Source organism: Pithys albifrons, chromosome 4, assembly GCF_047495875.1.
Source record: "Pithys albifrons albifrons isolate INPA30051 chromosome 4, PitAlb_v1, whole genome shotgun sequence".
Taxonomy (NCBI): Eukaryota; Metazoa; Chordata; class Aves; order Passeriformes; family Thamnophilidae; genus Pithys; species Pithys albifrons.
The window spans coordinates 57,572,960-57,582,378 of NC_092461.1; the positions used below are offsets into that span (position 1 = coordinate 57,572,960).

General features: G+C 37.4%; 1 long non-coding RNA gene across 1 annotated transcript; it reads right to left on the minus strand.

Moving 5' to 3' along the window:
* Positions 1-584: 584 nt before the first annotated feature.
* On the minus strand, positions 585-9,115 carry LOC139670925 (uncharacterized). Its single transcript, XR_011697606.1, has 3 exons — positions 9,027-9,115; positions 6,547-6,765; positions 585-2,679 (listed from the first exon to the last, which is right to left on the minus strand). It is a non-coding gene; the product is annotated as an uncharacterized lncRNA (long non-coding RNA).
* Between the last annotated feature and the right edge of the window lie 304 nt (positions 9,116-9,419).

Below are 9,419 nucleotides of genomic sequence, written 5' to 3' on the forward strand. Positions count from 1 at the left end.
CTGACAGGGGAAGCAAATTATTTCTGGAAACAGATAAACACTCTGACAAGTGCAGCATCACAAAGCATATCTTTGAAAGAGCAATGGACAGAGATGGTCAAGATCACAAAGGACTTGTAGGAAGTCATTATGAAATACTAGTGCCACATTGGAAGACAGGTTGGAATGAGTTCCTTAGCATACTGGAGAAACACTGCTTACAGTCATAAAAATATAAACCAGTCTGTGTTTTCTGTCTGGTTTTGTTTCTTCCTTTGAACTGAGTATTCTTACACCATATGGCAGTTACTGAATTTTAAAAATATTTCCCCAAAGAGAAGAACTCATAAAGGTTCTTTATTCTGTGAAAATTGTAGAAGTTGAGCATAGTTTTATACTAATAGTAGTACCAATTTTGCATTTCATTTATAAATCAGTTAATAGTTGTATGCTGTTAATGTGGTTCTCAAAAATAAAAACAAAAGGAAAATCAACCAGCAAAGGTGCCACTTAAAATGAGCTTGGTTTATAATTAATTCTGAAGAAGTAACTCCACATATCAGTTAAGAAAAGCTTTTATGGAAGCAAATAAACAGATTCCCTCGTTGCTCTTTACTCTTCTGCAAACATGTATTTCTACTGCCTGAGGTTAACAACTGCCAGCAGAAATGTTTGCTAAAATAATAAGCAGCATTTAACTGGCTGAGAACATGCTATGCCAATTTCTGACTTTTGTAACTTAATTTCTTGATGATATTACTGAAGTTTTTCAAGCTACATCTACATATTAATTCTTCCCTGTCTGATAAATACTACATTAAATACACACATTTATCATTTGGAATTTTATGTTGATTTAAAATACGCAGTTGCTTCCAGCAAAGAAAGATCATTATCATAATAGCAAAAGGCACAAAGGTGAGCTGAAAGGCACGGCAACAACCCAAGGTTAGTACCCTAGTCCTTGAGGTGTGGAATCTGTTCTTGAAACTCTGTGTATTTTTACTTTAAAGGACTTTGCACACAATGGCTCACAGGTCACAGATGTGCTCCCATTTGACAGATCTAATGCTAACAGAGTTATAATCATAGTTTAAGATGGAATAGATTTTCAAAAGGGCAGAATTTGGGGAAAGCACTTATATTAGAATTTGATCTACATTTTCAAAGACTTTCTGAAGGCTTTTCTGTGCTTCAAATAACTTGTTGCAGATTTTGAGGAGCTCAGCAGCATATTGACATTTGTACCACTTTGCTAAGGGCATTCTTCAGTGTTGTGAATATTGTAAGCAAAGCAGTTTGTTTTCACTGTCTTCTGCTAAGAATAGCTGTGTCTATAGATTGATGTTTTAAATTATTAGTATTGTCAGCAAAGTACAACAGCACAGCTCAATTGAATGTGGTGACCAGAGGAGATAGCCTCTCTATACAATTTAATTTTTTTCAATGCCAAAAACTTTCACCTGATATTCTACAAGCTCATTTATGAACTAGTTTTAACTTCTATTTTATAGACCTCAAGGAGGTATCCATGCAATGCACACATGTAAGTCATAGAACACCTACTTAACACAGATAAAAGTTGAAATGTAAAGTGTCTACTCAGCAGACACAAAGGAGGAACTGGATATCAACATATTTTCTGTAACAAGATTCATTTAATTTTATCTGATTATTAACTTTAATTTTATCTGATTATTAACTTAAATAATAGTTATCTCCTCAAGAAAGTCATTGTAGAGAATTCTCACCATGTATGTGACTAGAAGGCTATATTTCTTTAAACTTGAAAATGTATTGACATCAGTGACATGCTACTCAATTTAGTGTTGTAATTCCAATACAAAGGTAGTCTGACTTACCGAGAAGCCATGATAAAAATATTCTTGGTTGTAAATTTAAATATGCCACAACATCCTTCACATGAAGCTCATTCTGTGTTTGCACTCCTATGCTCAGTTACATAAAAAACTCCACACCAAAACCCCCAGCAATTGGATTATGAATCTATTGGTCTTACATTATACTAAAGTAAGAGAGGTAAGTTTGGTTAAAAGCCTGCATAACACAGGAAGAGTACAATTCCAGGGGTGTCATACAAGAATTCCAGATGCAATGCAGTCAGTGATATGCACTGACTTATTGCAGCAATTAAAAGCATAAAGATCTCAGCCATTCTGAAGTGTTTGTCAGATATCTCCTTATGTGATTACAATAGTAGTGTAATATTTTCATTATTGTGTACTAATTGAAGTAAGCATGTCAGAGATAGATGAGAACAAATAAGATAATGCAAGAGTTGTTTGTTATACATACAGAAACTACATTACAGAAACAATAGGCAGTAGATGAGAATTTAGATAAGTATTCCCAGGAAATTTATGTTGAACAGATGAAATATGAAATAGGAATATGAAATGCTATAAATAGCACAATTGGTGGATTTTATTTAAGTGTATATTGCCAGCTAACACAGGAATGAAGCAAGTATCATTTCTCAAAGCAGTGGTTTTTCAGCCTATGGATTCTTAGTTATCTGTGGCCTATGGGTTTATGAAGGATTATTTTAAAAAGACATAATTCTTGCTGTTGACAGGCTTCCAGTCAGCATCAAGGAGTCTCAATCACTACTTGAACATTGTGAGGATCCACAGATCAGTGAAGATGGATCACAGTGGTGTAAGTGGTCACTGTTGAGCCCTAACGATAAGAGATAGCAGAGCATTGGTTATTAGGCTAGTTCCAAATGGTCAGATTTTCCAGACAGAAATTCTTAGTGTCTTAAAAATATCACAGATTCTTCCCCGCATCAGTCAAACCAGAAGAAATAATCACAATTTTTGCCCAGTCTTGAGTTAGTGATAGCATATGCACATTTCATCCCTCTTGAACTACATTAACTAAGTTAAACATATCAGACTCTTAGGATAACCAATTCAATTCTTACCTCTATCCAATTTCTTGTGTGAAGTATATACATATTTAACAGAGAATGTGTAAGTTAGAGATTTCAAACACTTGTGTTTAGTTTTGTGCATATAATGCTTTTGTTCACATACTGAAATTGCTGGATAAAATTTCATTTAGGTCTGTCACATTTCTTTCTCTAGTATGAATGGATAAATATTATCCTGATGAATCAAAACTCCAAAAATTAGAAATATTTGCAATACATTTATGTTGTTTTCCCATTTTTTGATGAATGAGCAATGTATGAGATGAATTACTATTGTATAATAAAATATATAAATACATAAGATATTTTCTATATTTCAAATATAAAATATAGAAAAATACATAAATTATTTATTTTCCAAAGATAATTTCTAGCAGTAAGAAGATTTGCATGTTCTTATCAAAGCCTCATTGAGAAACTTAATGGAAAACAAATGTTTGTGACACGGTATTACCATACTAAGCTCTAGAGCTCTACAGAGATTCAAACAAATATTCAAGGGATAACCACTTCTAAAGGAAGGTATAGAAGCTGTGAATTTAGCTACATTTAGTCAATCTCCATCATCCCTGCAATGAGGGAGTACATCCATTTACTGCTTACTTTAGTTCCTCCCAGCAAATCCATATCATCAAGGAAAGACAAAAACATCTGTTTCCAAAGGAGCTTTTTCTGGCAAAATACATCCATTCCATATTGACTCCAGGTACAGTAACACTGAGGTTTAGGGGGCACAAGCTGTCCTTGTATATGATTCCCTTGTACAGCAGTAGCAATGCTTATTAGCAGTACTAAAATTAAAGTGATGTCTGATCATTTTTAGCCCACTCCAATGCTACAGGCACAAAACAGGGTTTTTTTTTCCCAAGCTCTTCATTGTCCAAACTAGTAAGAGTCATGCTTAGGTTGGATATTAGGAAGAACTTCTTTACAGAGAGGATGATCAGACATTGGAATGGGCTGCCCAGGGAAGTGGTGGATTCTTCATCCCTGGAGGTTTTTAAGATGAGACTGGATGTGGCACTGAGCAGCATGGTCTAGTAACCACGGTGGTAGTGGATCAAGGGTTGGACTCAGAGATCTTTTCCAACCCAGCTGATTCTATGATTCTATGATTTTGCTGTGACTGCACAGAATGGAGCACACCATTGAGAAAGGCAGCAGCACACGGTAAAGAGGCAACTGCCTGTGGCTTCTCATGAAATACATTTATGAAGGCAGACAGCTCCAGTGGAACAGTTGTGATGAGCCAAAGGTATCTGCCACCACACCCTGCACTGCTCACAGCAGCTAACAACACTGCTCAGCCTTTTGTGCGGCTTTCACCTAAATGTTGGCAATCAAGAAGATTTCCTCTCCCAGTCTTAGAAAAATAATAGTCTATTTCAGTTATTGATATGTTCTATTTGGTAGTGAAACATTTAGGTTTTAAATCCTCTGCACTTCTCACTGTCTTAATAAGCTGCTTCTGCCTCCCCCTCTCATGGGCTTTCGGGACATAGTCAATACCTATAAACTCTAAAGATGTGAAGGGAGGTTTCATGTCATTAAAGTGTTCCATGAGTGGAGATTTCTTTATTCCCTCTTGTGATTTGTGTCCACAATTTCTGACCTTTAATATTGCTATTGTCTCATTTATGCATTTTGTGCCCCTAGGGAGTATACTCAAGTATGTTACAGGAGTTACTACCGGATTTTTGCTTTGCTACACATCTTCCTTATCCACCAGCAGAGTATTCTCATCTGTTTATAGATTGTGCAATAGCTCAATGAGTAAAATTGGTCTTATAGAAGACCAGGTTCTGGGAAAATTGCTTATATTGCTTTCAGATATTGCTTCTCTACCAGATTTGTCACTGTGCTTATGTCAGTAATACAATTTTTTACTCTTTAATGGTACAATTTCTCAGTAAGGACCAGTTATCTTTAGGAATATCATATCTTTTTTTCCACTATGCTTATCATACCTTAGGTTCTGACTGTGTTGTATTGCTAAGGTTTCTGGAAACTGGGTTATGACTCAGCCTCTTTTTCCCCTCTTATAGCACCTCCAAGAGGCTTAAAAGGGGTCATAAAATAGAAATACAACTCAAGGAACCCAGCTTCCTTACCCTACACAGAGTCCACATAACTTCAAAATGTCAAGGGATTGTGGGCATGAGATGACAATAGGTTCCCAGAGCATCCAATTGCTCCTTTGCAAGCCAGCAGTGCTGGCTTCAGCAGTCTCTCCTGGATCCCCTGCTGCTAAATATTCAAGTTGGCCTTGTGTTAGCACAGCCTCCATCTACTCACAGATGTAGCTCCAGCATAACAAATTACACTTGAACAGCTTGAGAGCTGCAAGTGGCTAAAGAGCCCCAAAACTACCACCCACCATCCAGCAGCAGCCAGTAGTTTCCAAATTTGTTGTAAATCCTTTCATCTAGTAACTACAAACATTTGTCATTTTTGGCATCTACAGAAAGTAGGCTGCTGCCTTCTCATCCCAGAAATGTGGGGAGGGCAAGTCAGAGGAGGTAACTACGCTGAAAGGAGCCTCACAAAGATAGGTGGGGCCAGAAAGAAGCTGTACTCAAAGAAATGCAAGTCTATTCTCTGTGTTGCTAAAATTTCATTTTACAAAGAGAAATGGTTGATCAGGATCTGATCCTCACCAGAAATTTGATGAGGCCACCACCAACTTTACTAAAACTACTAGTTTTTGACTGACATTGCACACTTTTGCATAAAAATGCCCTTTCTGTTGACCTCAGTCTTAAATATATGCATAACTGGCTCCACATGACTTGAGAATTATCAAGTCCTTGTAGAAAAAAATCAGAAAACTACAAAAAGTGAAGTGCCATGGGAATGACAACATTTTTTTGTATTTATGAAACTTTTCCCTTAGAAAAAGTAGTCAAAATGTGAAGCAGTCTTAGTCTGCTTTCATATAAGAACTTTTCCTCAGGATTCACACAACACAAGAGTATGCATGAAAATAGATAACATCTAGATGAAGTACAAAAGGAATATCAATCTCCTCGATTGGTATCCATACATTAAAGGGAGTGCTCTACCCCCTCAGGAGTTTGATGTGATCTGAGCAGCACTGGTCAGCCAGTGCTTGAAACCTTGGCTGAAAAGGCTGATGCTTTAGTTTTTTGGTAACTATTGCAGAGAAACACTGGATGCAGTGAGGCTGAAAAATGTCTTTCTTCAGCTCATTCAATTCAATTCAGCTCCTTCAGGTGACACATAATAAAGAGATGTCCCAGTTAAATAAGTACATGTTAAAGTCTTTACATATTGTATCAATCAGAGAATCAAAATGAAGAAGTTGTTTGAAAACTGCTGATTAAGTGTAGAAATTAATACTGGTGCAGAAAAGAGAAGTGAGGGATCAACTGCCAACCAAATTCTTGACTTTTGATATAGAAACTACTGAAGTCAGGTAGATACTGAAGTCAGAGTAGGAAACAAATAAAAGCCCCCTGAAAGAGGATGACAATATCATGTTATATAATTTTCAGAAGTTTGATTATGAAAGATAAGTAACCACAACATACTTGGATATACATCAGGCTGATGGTGCCTTAGAAATGCATTAGGTGGCCATGTACATCTACCTGTATTATGCAGAAGGATGTGATGCTTTCCATTGCTAATGTTCATTGCAACAGGGATCCAGGCTTATGCAAGGATGCACCCATCAAACCCACCAGTGTTCCATGACAAAATACAGCCCTGCCTGAGGTGGGCAATGGGGCAGTGGCTGAATCCATGGGAGCTGACTTCATAGGGTCACCATTCCCCTTCTGCTTTCCAGTGCTCAGGGAGTGATTTTTCTGTGCAAATAAAGGAGAAGAGATTAATCCAAAACCTTTCCCAAAACATTCCCTGCATATTAAGCATGTTTAGGCATATTAACCTGTCTCTCTCTGTGTTTGTTTCTGGGATGGCACTGATCAGCTACGAAACCTGTGCTCAGAGTGAATGATTTGTTGCCATTAAATTTATCCAGTAACATTGATTCAAAATTCCCATTGAAATTTCTGATTGCAATTAAACAAAGCCACTTTAATGCCAGAATAACCTTCTAACTAATATGAATTTAGAATGAATTCCTTTAAAAATGCTGAGTGCCACAGAAATGGTGACTGTGTCTAATTGTGCCAACACTATGTGGAGTTCATTATATGTTAAAGGTAGGCAAGTCATATCAGATTTGCTTTAATGGATTTTCCCAGAAAGCATTTTCTCAACCTGGTGCACAGCTGAACAACCAGAGCTTGTGTAATTCTTCTCTTGAATGCTTCACAATGTAAATTTTTGGTCTTCTAAATGTGGATTCCAACTAAAGAAGCAGAGCATGTAATGTTGGCAATAGAAGCAGGTAATGTGAAATTCACACCTTCACCTGTTTTTCTATGCCTCTTAGGCTGTGCCAAAATGCTACTCTCCTCTCGGAAACTAAGCAAATATCAGATGCCTCTCATTTCCCAGACATGTATGCCACATACCACAATGTGCTCCAAGTCTTGTTTGCATTTGAAGAAGAAAGAATCATTCTTTTGTGTGCTTTTATTACAATCATTCTGTTGCAAGGATAGTCCTTTCCTGGCAGGTATAGATTGCTTAATTGGTCCTGTCCATCTAAGTGTCTCTGTTTTTTTCTACTTTACCCTCCTGTTTGTAAGACTTATGCTACTCTGATTTCTTTTGCTAATGTCCTAAACATGTGACAATGAAGAGAAAATGTACAGTAAAAAGAACAACACATTTTTTTTAGTTTGCTGTATTTCTTGCTTCTTTTACTAGGTGCTGGCTGTTTTGCTTTGGGGGAACACTGACCTACAGAACTCCAGAAAATCTTCTGTGACTTAAACATGGCAAGTTACAGTAGTTCTGTGTGTTTGAAGAATGTAGGATTTTCCTACATCCTCCTAACTTCCCTGTTCCTTATGGCCACAGGCAGCCTGGAAACATTCTTGACTAGACTGCTGACCTTGGATTTCTTTGGTGGAAACTGAAGAATGATGGCACAAGAAAACTCATGATCACAGCGACATCCCCCTCTCTGTCCTTCATTTTTACGAATGGATTCATCTCTTTCTACTGAATTCATCCAGAGATTGAAAAGGATCCAAGTGAAAAGAGAACTGGTCAAGTGCTGCACTCCTGGACAGGATTCAGCTGTCTGTGCATGGGTGCTTACTATTATTTAAGACAGTGGGTGCATCCTGCCTGTCCTCTAGCTGCCCACCTTTTGGAAAGTCCAGCTTTTCTTCTAACACCCATGTTGTATCTACCAGCCCATGCAGATGACCTGGACATCCCAAAGTACCTCTAAAGAATGTATTAAAAAGTGCACTTACATCCTTGGATTCTGTAAGCATAGCAAACATTTTAATTTAATCCATTGGATGTGGGAATAAGTTTGGACTGATTCCTCAAAAATTATAGTTCTCTTCAGTAAGGTTTTTACAGCACAAGATTCTGGTATTAGGAAACCAAACAATTCCGTTTCATTAAACTCCTATCTGCCAAGATCTGCAGAAGAGGACATGAAATAATATTTTTAATTTTTTTTTGTGTGTATTTTTCAATCTTTCTTTGGAGCGTGTGGCTGTTTTGTGATTACAGATCAGCAAACTCAATAATAAAAATAAAGGGAGATAGACTATGTATTAGTGTCATTACTGTTACAAAAAGTCAGAAAATAGCTGATAGTTTGCTTGTAAAATATTTTATTATATGGGAGTGTCTCAGGTTTGGCCTAGCTTCTTACCAACCCTGGACTGCCCTCTCCCTCCCCCCTGAGTCCTCGTAGCAAAGGAAAAAAAACCTGCAAGAAAACTGAAAAGAGAAAAACTCAAAAGAAACTGAACTGAATTAAAAAGAAATTATATTTTCCTGACATTTGCAAACACATATATACAATGTGTACACACCATGTAGGACCCCACCCCCAGGGGAAAGGGAAAAGGGAAAAAAGGAAGAAACCCAAACAACTTGTTAACCAGAAAAGAGGAAGAAACAAAACCAAACCTAAATAAATGAAACAGACAAATGCAATCAAAGGAGAACAAGCATGAAATGATCTCACCCACGTCCCAGGCCAGGAACACCACAAGAACACAAGAGACCATCCAGGCTTCTCCCACACCCAGCTCCCCGGAAGAAGGAAAAAACTAAACTCCTCCTCTGTTACGTGGAAAACACGTGTGGAATACTTGTGATGTCTGCTTCCTTAGTTACACCTAGTTACTGAGGAAGCCATGGATCAAAACCATTACAGGGAGAAAGAAAGGTCTGTGATAAGTAATTCTAAGTGCAGAATGCAACTATATTTGGAGGATTTTCTGGGAATATAATTTACTTCCTCCCACTACAACCTAACCAGCAGAATGAAAGTAAATGTGGCATCAGCCCATGAGTTAGATTTTAGTGAAGACACTTGTTGACAAGTCAACCTAACTGTGTTGCTAGAACTTAGCTG